Source organism: Elgaria multicarinata, chromosome 20, assembly GCF_023053635.1.
Source record: "Elgaria multicarinata webbii isolate HBS135686 ecotype San Diego chromosome 20, rElgMul1.1.pri, whole genome shotgun sequence".
NCBI lineage: Eukaryota > Metazoa > Chordata > Lepidosauria > Squamata > Anguidae > Elgaria > Elgaria multicarinata.
The window spans coordinates 502501-511638 of record NC_086190.1 but is presented as its reverse complement, the minus strand read 5'-3'; the positions used below and the strand labels follow the sequence as shown (position 1 = coordinate 511638).

At 49.5% G+C, this 9138-nt stretch overlaps 3 pseudogenes; all 3 read right to left on the bottom strand.

Moving 5' to 3' along the window:
- Positions 1-509: 509 nt before the first annotated feature.
- On the bottom strand, positions 510-578 carry LOC134411861 (U6 spliceosomal RNA; annotated as a pseudogene).
- A 2012-nt stretch (positions 579-2590) lies between these two features.
- LOC134411860 (U6 spliceosomal RNA) lies at positions 2591-2659 on the bottom strand (annotated as a pseudogene).
- Positions 2660-7434: 4775 nt separating this feature from the next.
- On the bottom strand, positions 7435-7503 carry LOC134411862 (U6 spliceosomal RNA; annotated as a pseudogene).
- Between the last annotated feature and the right edge of the window lie 1635 nt (positions 7504-9138).

The window sequence follows — 9138 nt, the reverse complement described above, 5'->3', positions numbered from 1 at the left end:
TACTGCGCAAATGGGCCTTAACGGCATCTTCCCAATAAGGAAAGTGAACCAAACTCACCATATGCACATAACTAGGTGGCGCAAATATAGAAAGCTCCCAAAGTTACCACGAAACGACGTTCAGATACCCGTTCGGGGCAATAATGCGTATTGCGCAAATTGGTGCGTAACGGCAACTTCCCAATGAGGTAAGTGATCCAAACTCACCAAATGCACATGACAAAGTAGGACAAATATAGAAAGCTCCAAAAGTTGCCCCAAAACCACGTTCAGATATCCGTTCTGGGCAAAAACGCGTATTGCGCAAATTGGACCGTAACGGCAACTTCCCAATGAGGTAAGTGAACCAAACTCACCAGATGCACATGACAAGGTGGGGCAAATAGAGAAAGCTCTGTAAGTTGCCCCCAAACCACGTTCAGATACTCGTTCTGGGCAAAAACTCATATTGCGCAAAACGGGCCGTAACGGCAGCTTCCCAATGTGGTAAGTGAACCAAAATCACCAGATGCGCAGGGGCCATGCTAATCTTCTCTGTATCGTTCCTATTTTAGTATATGTGCTGCCGAAGCGAGCACAACCCTAACCCTAACCCTAACCCTAACTCTAACCCTAACCCTAACCCTAACCCTAACCCTAACCCTAACCCTAACCCTAACCCGGAACCTAACCCTAACTCGGAACCTAACCCTTACCCTAACCCGGAACCTAACCCTAACCCGGAACCTAACCCTAACCCGGAAACTAACCCTAACCCGGAAACTAACCCTAACCCGGAACCTAACACTAACCCGGAACCTAACCCTAACCCTAACCCGGAACCTAACCTTAACCTGGAACCTAACCCTAACCCGGAACGTAACCCTAACCCTAACCCCGAAACTAACCCTAACCCGGAAACTAAACCTTACCCTAACCCTAACCTGGAACCTAACCCTAACCCGGAACCTAACCCTAACCCGGAACCTAACCCTAACCCGGAACCTAACTCTAACCCTAAAACGGAACCTAACACTAACCCTAACCCGGAACCTAACCCTAACCCGGAACCTAACCTTAATAGTAACCCTAACCCGGAACCTAACCATAACCCTAACCCGGAAACTAACCCTAACCCGGAACCTAACCGGGTTAGGGTTAGGCAAATATAGAAAGATCCATAAGTTGCCCCGAAACGACGTTCAGATACTCATTCCGGCAAAAACTCGTATTGCCCAAAATGGTCCGTAACGGCAGCTTCCAATGAGGTAAGTGAACCAAACTCACCAGATACACATGAAAAGTTGGGACAAATATGGACAGCTCCATAAGTTACCGCGAAACGACGTTCAGATACCCATTCCGTCAAAAACTCGAATTGCGCAAAACAGGCCGTAACGGCAACTTCCCAATGAGGTAAGTGAACCAAACTCACAAGATGCACATGACAAGTTGGGACAAATACAGAAAGCTCCAAAAGTTGCACCAAAAACAACGTTCTAACACCCGTTCTTGCGGAAGGGACAAATATAGAAAGCTTCAAAAGTTGCCCCCAAACCACGTTCAGAAACCCGTTTTGGGCAAAAAGGCATATTGCGCAAAACGTACCGTAAAAGCAGCTTCCCAATGAGGAAAGTGAACCAAACTCAAAAGATGCTCATGACAAGGTGGGACAAATATAGAAAGCTCCAAAAGTTACCACAAAACCACGTTTAGATACCTGTTCTGGGGAAAAACGCATATTGCGCAAAACGGGCCTTAAAAGCAGCTTCCCAATGAGGAAAGTGAACCAAACTCACCAGATGCACATGACAAGGTCGGACAAATATAGAAAGCTCCAAATGTTGTACCAAAACAACATTCTGACACCCATTCTTGCGGAAGGGACAAATATAGAGAGCTCCAAAAGTTGCCACCAAACCACGTTCAGTAACCCATTCTGGGCAAAAAGCGTATTGCGCAAAAAGTACCGTAAAAGCAGCTTCCCAATTAGGAAAGTGAAGCAAACTCACTAGATGCACAAGACAAGGTGGGACAAATATAGAAAGCTCCAAAAGTTACCCCAATACCACGTTCAGATACACCTTCTGGAAGAAAAAGTGTATTGCACAAAATGGGCCATAACGGCAACTTCCCAATGAGGTAAGTGAACCAAACTCACCAGATGCACATAACTAGATGGGGCAAATAAAGAAAGCTCCAAAAGTTACCCCAAAACCACGTTCAGTTACCCGTTCACTGCAAAAACTCATATTGCACAAACCGGGACGTAAAAGCAGCTTCCCAATGAGGAAAGTGAACCAAACTGACCAGATACACATGACAAGGTGGGACAAAAACAGAAAGCTCCAAAAGTTGCCCCCAAACCACGATCAGTTACCCGTTCCTTGCAAATACTCGTATTGCGCAAACTGGGCCGTAACAGCAGCTTCCCAATAATGGAAGTGAACCAAACTCACCATATGCACATAACTAGGTGGGTCAAATATATAAAGCTCCATAAGTTTCCCCGAAACAATGTTCAGATAACCATTACGGCAAATACTCGTATTGCGCAAAACGGGCTGTAACGGCAGCTTCCCAATGAGGTAAGTGAACCAAACTCACCAGATGCACAGGGGCCATGCTAATCTTCTCTGTATCGTTCCAATTTTAGTATATGTGCTGCCGAAGCGAGCACAACCCTAACCCTAACCCTAACCCTAACCCTAACCCTATCCCTAACCCTAACGTGGAACCTAACCATAACCCTAACCCTAACCCGGAACCTAACCCTAACCAGGAACTTAACCCTAACCCGGAACCTAACCCGGAACCTAACCCGGAAACTAACCCGGAACCTAACCCGGAACCTAACCCTAACCTAACCCGGAACCTAACCCGGAACCTAACCCGGAACCTAACCCTAACCCGGAACCTAACACTAACCCTAACCCCGAACCTAACCCTAAACCGGAACCTAACCCTAATCCGGAACCTAACCCTAACCCTAACCCGGAACCTAACCCTAACCCAGAACCTAACCCGGAACCTAACCCTAACCCGGAACCTAACCCTAACCAGGAACCTAACCCTAACCCGGAACCTAACCCTAAACCTAACCCGGAAACTAACCCAAACCCGGAACCTAACGCTAACCTTAACCCGGAACCTAACCCTAACCCAGAACCTAACCCTAACCCGGAACCTAACCCTAACCCGGAACCTAACCCTAACCCTAACCCCGAACCTAACCCTAAACCGGAACCTAACCCTAATCCGGAACATAACCCTAACCCTAACCCGGAACCTAACCCTAACCCAGAACCTAACCCGGAACCTAACCCTAACCCGGAACCTAACCCTATCCCGGAACCTAACCCTAACCAGGAACCTAACCCTAACCCGGAACCTAACCCTAAACCTAACCCGGAAACTAACCCAAACGCGGAACCTAACGCTAACCTTAACCCGGAACCTAACCCTAACCCTAACCCTAACCCTAACCCTAACCCTAACCCTAACCCTAACCCTAACCCTAACCCTAACCCTAACCCTAACCCTAACCCTAACCCTAACCCTAACCCTAACCCTAACCCTAACCCTAACCCTAACCCTAACCCTAACCCGAGCACAACCCTAACCCTAACCCTAACCCTAACCCTAACCCGGAACCTAACCCTAACCCTAACCCAGAACCTTACCCTAACCCGGAAACTAACCCTAACCCGGAACCTAAACTTAACCAGGAACCTAAACCGGAACCGGAACCTAACCCTTACCCAGAACCTAACCCTAACCCTAACCCGGAACCTAACCCTAACCCGGAACCTAACGCTAACCCTAACACGGAACCTAACCCTAACCCGGAACCTAACCCTAACCCTATCCCGGAACCTAACCCTAACCAGGAACCTAACCCTAACCCGGAACCTAACCCTAAACCTAACCCGGAAACTAACCCAAACGCGGAACCTAACGCTAACCTTAACCCGGAACCTAACCCTAACCCTAACCCTAACCCTAACCCTAACCCTAACCCTAACCCTAACCCTAACCCTAACCCTAACCCTAACCCTAACCCTAACCCTAACCCTAACCCTAACCCTAACCCTAACCCTAACCCTAACCCTAACCCTAACCCGAGCACAACCCTAACCCTAACCCTAACCCTAACCCTAACCCGGAACCTAACCCTAACCCTAACCCAGAACCTTACCCTAACCCGGAAACTAACCCTAACCCGGAACCTAAACTTAACCAGGAACCTAAACCGGAACCGGAACCTAACCCTTACCCAGAACCTAACCCTAACCCTAACCCGGAACCTAACCCTAACCCGGAACCTAACGCTAACCCTAACACGGAACCTAACCCTAACCCGGAACCTAACCCTAACCCGGAACCTAACCCTAACCCGGAACCTAACCCTAATCCGGAACCTAACCCGAACCATAACCGTAAACCGGAACCTAACCCTAACCCGGAACCTAACCCTAACCCGGAACCTAACTCTAACCCTTACCCAGAACCTTACTCTAACCCGGAAACTAACCCTAACCCTAACCAGGAATCTAAACTTAAACCGGAACCTAAACCGGAACCGGAACCTAACCCTTACCCAGAACCTAACACTAACCCTCACCCGGAACCTAACCCTAACCCGGAACCTAACGCTAACCCTAACCCGGAACCTAACCCTAACCCGGAACCTAACCCTAACCCAGAACCTAACCCTAACCCGGAATCTAACCCTAACCGGGAACCTAACCCTAACCCTCACCCTAACCCTAACCCTAACCCTAACCCTAAACCTAACCCCGAACCTAACCCTAAACCGGAACCTAACCCTAACCCGGAACCTAACCCTAACCCTAACCCGGAACCTAACCCTAACCCAGAACCTACACCGGAACCTAACCTGGAACCTAACCTTAACCCTAACCCAGAACCTAACCCTAACCCGGAAACTAACCCTAATCCGCACACTAACCCGGAACCTAACCCGGAACCTAACTCGGAACCTAACCCGGACCCTAACCCTAACCTGGAACCTAACCCTAAACTGGAACCTAACCCTAACCCGGAACCTAACCCTAACCCGGAATCTAACCCTAACATGGAACGTAACCCGGAACCTAAACCGGAACCTAACCTGGAACATAACCCGGAACCAAACCCGGAACCTAACCAAAACCCAGAACCTAACCCTAACCCTAACCTAACTGTAACCCGGAACCTAACCCTAACCCGGAACCTAACCCTAACCCGGAACATAACCCTAACCCGGACCCTAACCCGGACCCTAACCCGGAACCTAAACCGGAACCTAACCCGGAACCGATCCCGAAACCTAACCCTAACCCGGAAACTAACCCTAACCTGGAACCTAACCCTAACCCTAACCCGGGACCTAACCCTAACCCGGAACCTAACCCTAACCCGGAACATAACCCTAACCCTAACCCGGAACCTAACCCTAACCCAGAACCTAACCCTAACCCGGAATCTAACCCTAACCGGGAACCTAACCCTAACACTCACCCTAACCCTAACCCTAACCCTAACCCTAAACCTAACCCCGAACCTAACCCTAAACCGGAACCTAACCCTAACCCGGAACCTAACCCTAACCCTAACCCGGAACCTAACCCTAACCCAGAACCTAAACCGGAACCTAACCTGGAACCTAACCTTAACCCTAACCCGGAACCTAACCCTAACCCAGAAACTAACCCTAATCCGCACCCTAACCCGGAACCTAACCCGGAACCTAACCCGGAACCTAACCCGGACCCTAACCCTAACCCGGAACCTAACCCTAACCTGGAACCTAACCCTAACCCGGAACCTAACACTAACCCGGAATCTAACCCTAACATGGAACGTAACCCGGACCCTAAACCGGAACCTAACCAGGAACTTAACCCGGAACCAAACCCGGAACCTAACCAAAACCCAGAACCTAACCCTAACCCTAACCTAACTGTAACCCGGAACCTAACCCTAACCCGGAACCTAACCCTAACCCGGAACCTAACCCTAACCCGGAACATAACCCTAACCCGGACCCTAACCCGGACCCTAACCCGGAACCTAAACCGGAACCTAACCCGGAACCGATCCCGAAACCTAACCCTAACCCGGAAACTAACCCTAACCTGGAACCTAACCCTAACCCTAACCCGGGACCTAACCCTAACCCGGAACCTAACCCTAACCCGGAACATAACCCTAACCCTAACCCGGAACCTAACCCTAACCCGGAACCTTTCCCTAACAAGGAACCTAACAGTAACCCTAACCCGGAACCTAACCCTAACAATAACCCGGAACCTAACCCTAACCCGAAACCTAACCCTAACCCGGAACCTAACCCTAACCCTAACCCGGAACCTAACCTTAACCCGGACCCTAACCCGGACCCTAACCCGTACCCTAACCCGGAACCTAACCCGGAACCTAACCCGGAACCTAACCCTAACCCGGAACCTAACCCTAACCCGGTACCTAACCCTAACCCTAACCCGTAACCTAACCCTAACCCTAACACGGAACCTAACCCTAAACAGGAACCTTACCCTAATCCGGAACCTAACCCTAACCCTAACCCTAACCCGGAACCTAACCCTAACCCGCAACCTAACCCTAACCCGGAACCTAATCCTAACCCGGAACCAAACCCGGAACCTAACCTTAACCCGGAACCTAACCCAGAACCAAACTCACCAGATGCACATGACAAGTTGGGACAAACATACACAGCTCCTAAAGTTGCCCCAAAACAAAGTTCAGATACCAGTTCCTGGCAAAAACGCGTATTGCGCAAAACAGGCAGTAACGGCAACTTCCCAATGAGGTAAGTGAACCAAACTCACCAGATGCACATGACAAGGTAGGACAAATATAGACAGCTCCAAAAGTTGCCCGAAAACTACGTTTAGTTACCCGTTCCTGGCAAAAAAGTGTATTGCGCAAATGGGCCGTAATGGCGCCTTTCCAATAAGGGAAGTGAACCAAACTCACCATATGCACATAACTGGGTGGGGCAAATACAGAAAGCTCCAAAAGATACCCCGAAACCATGTTCAGATACCCATTCTGGACAAAAACAAGTATTGGGCAAATTGAGCCGTAACGGCAACTTCTCAATGAGGTAAGTGAACCAAACTCACCAGATGCACATGACAAGGTAGGACAAATATAGAAAGCTCCAAAAGTTGCCCCAAAACCACGTTCAGATACCCGTTCTGGGCAAAAACTCATATTGTGCAAATTGGGCCGTAACGGCAACTTCCCAATGAGGTAAGTGAACTAAACTCACCAGATGCACATAACTAGGTGGGGCAAATATATAAAGCTCCATAAGTTGCCCCGAAACGACGTTCAGAGACCCATTCCGGCAAAAATTCGTATTGCGCAAAACGGGCCGTAACGGCAGCTTCCCAATGAGGTAAGTGAACCAAATTATCCAGATGCGCAGGGGCCATGCTAATCTTCTCTGTATCGTTCCAATTTTAGTATATGTGCTGCCGAAGCGATCACAACCCTAACCCTAACCCTAACACTAACCCTAACCCTAACCCTAACCCAAACCCTAACCCTAACACTAACACTAACCCTAACCCTAACCCTAACCCTTACGCTAACCTTAACCCTAACCCTAACCCGAACCCTAACTCTAACCCAAACCCTAACCCTAACCCGGAACCTGACCATAATCCGAACTTAACCCGGAACATAACCCAGAACCTAACCCTAACCCTAACCCTAACCCGGAACCTAACCCTAACCCGGAACATAACCCGGAACCTAACCCTAACCCTAACCCGGAACCTAACCCTAACCTGGAACCAAACCCTAACCCAGAACCTAACCCTAACCTGGAACCTAACCCTAACCCAGAACCTAACCTGGAACCTAACCGGGAACCTAACCCGGAACGTAACCCAGAACCTAACCCGGAACCTAACCCGGAACCTAACCCTAACCCAGAACCTACCCGGAATCTAACCCGGAACCTAACCCTAAACCGGAACCTAACCCTAACTCTAACACGGAACCTAACCCTAACCCGGAACCTAACCCTAACCCGGAACATAACCCTAACCCTAACCCGGAACCTAACCCTAACCCGTAACCTAACCCTAACCCTTACGTTAACCCTAACCCGGAACCTAACCCTAACCCGGAACCTAACCCTTACCCGGAAACTAACCCTAACCCTAACCCGGAACCTTACCCTAACCCGGAACCTAATCCTAAACCGGAACCTAACCCTAACCCGGAACCTAACCCTAACCCTAACCCAGAACCTAACCCTAACCCAGAACCTAACCCGGAACCTAACCCGGAACTTAACCCGGAACCTAACCCTAACCCTAACCCTATCCCGGAACCTAACCCTAACCCGCACCCTAAACCGAAACCTAAACCGGAACCTAACCCTAACCCTAACCCTAACCCTAACCAAGAACCTAATCCTGACCCGGAAACTAACCCTAACCCGGAACATAACCCTAACCGGGAAACTAACCCTAACCTGGAACCTAACGCTAACCCTAACCCGGTACCTAACCCTAAACCGGAAACTAACCCTAATCCGGAAACTAACCCTAACCCGGAAACTAACCATAACCCTAACCCGGAACCTAACCCTAACACGGAACCATACCATAACCCGGAACCTAACAGTAACCCTAACCCGGAACCTAACCCTAACAATAACCCGGAACCTAACCCTAACCCGGAACCTAACCCTAACACGGAACCTAACCCTAACCCTAACCCAGAACCTAACCCTAACCCAGAACCTAACCCGGAACCTAACCAGGAACTTAACCCGGAACCTAACCCTAACCCTAACCCTATCCCGGAACCTAACCCTAACCTGCACCCTAAACCGAAACCTAAACCGGAACCTAACCCTAACCCTAACCCTAACCCTAACCAAGAACCTAATCCTAACCCGGAAACTAACCCTAACCCGGAACATAACCCTAACCGGGAAACTAACCCTAACCTGGAACCTAACGCAAACCCTAACCCGGTACCTAACCCTAACCCGGAAACTAACCCTAACCCGGAAACTAACCCTAACCCGGAAAATAACCATAACCCTAACCCGGAACCTAACCCTAACCCGGAACCTTACCCTAACCCGGAACCTAACAGTAACCC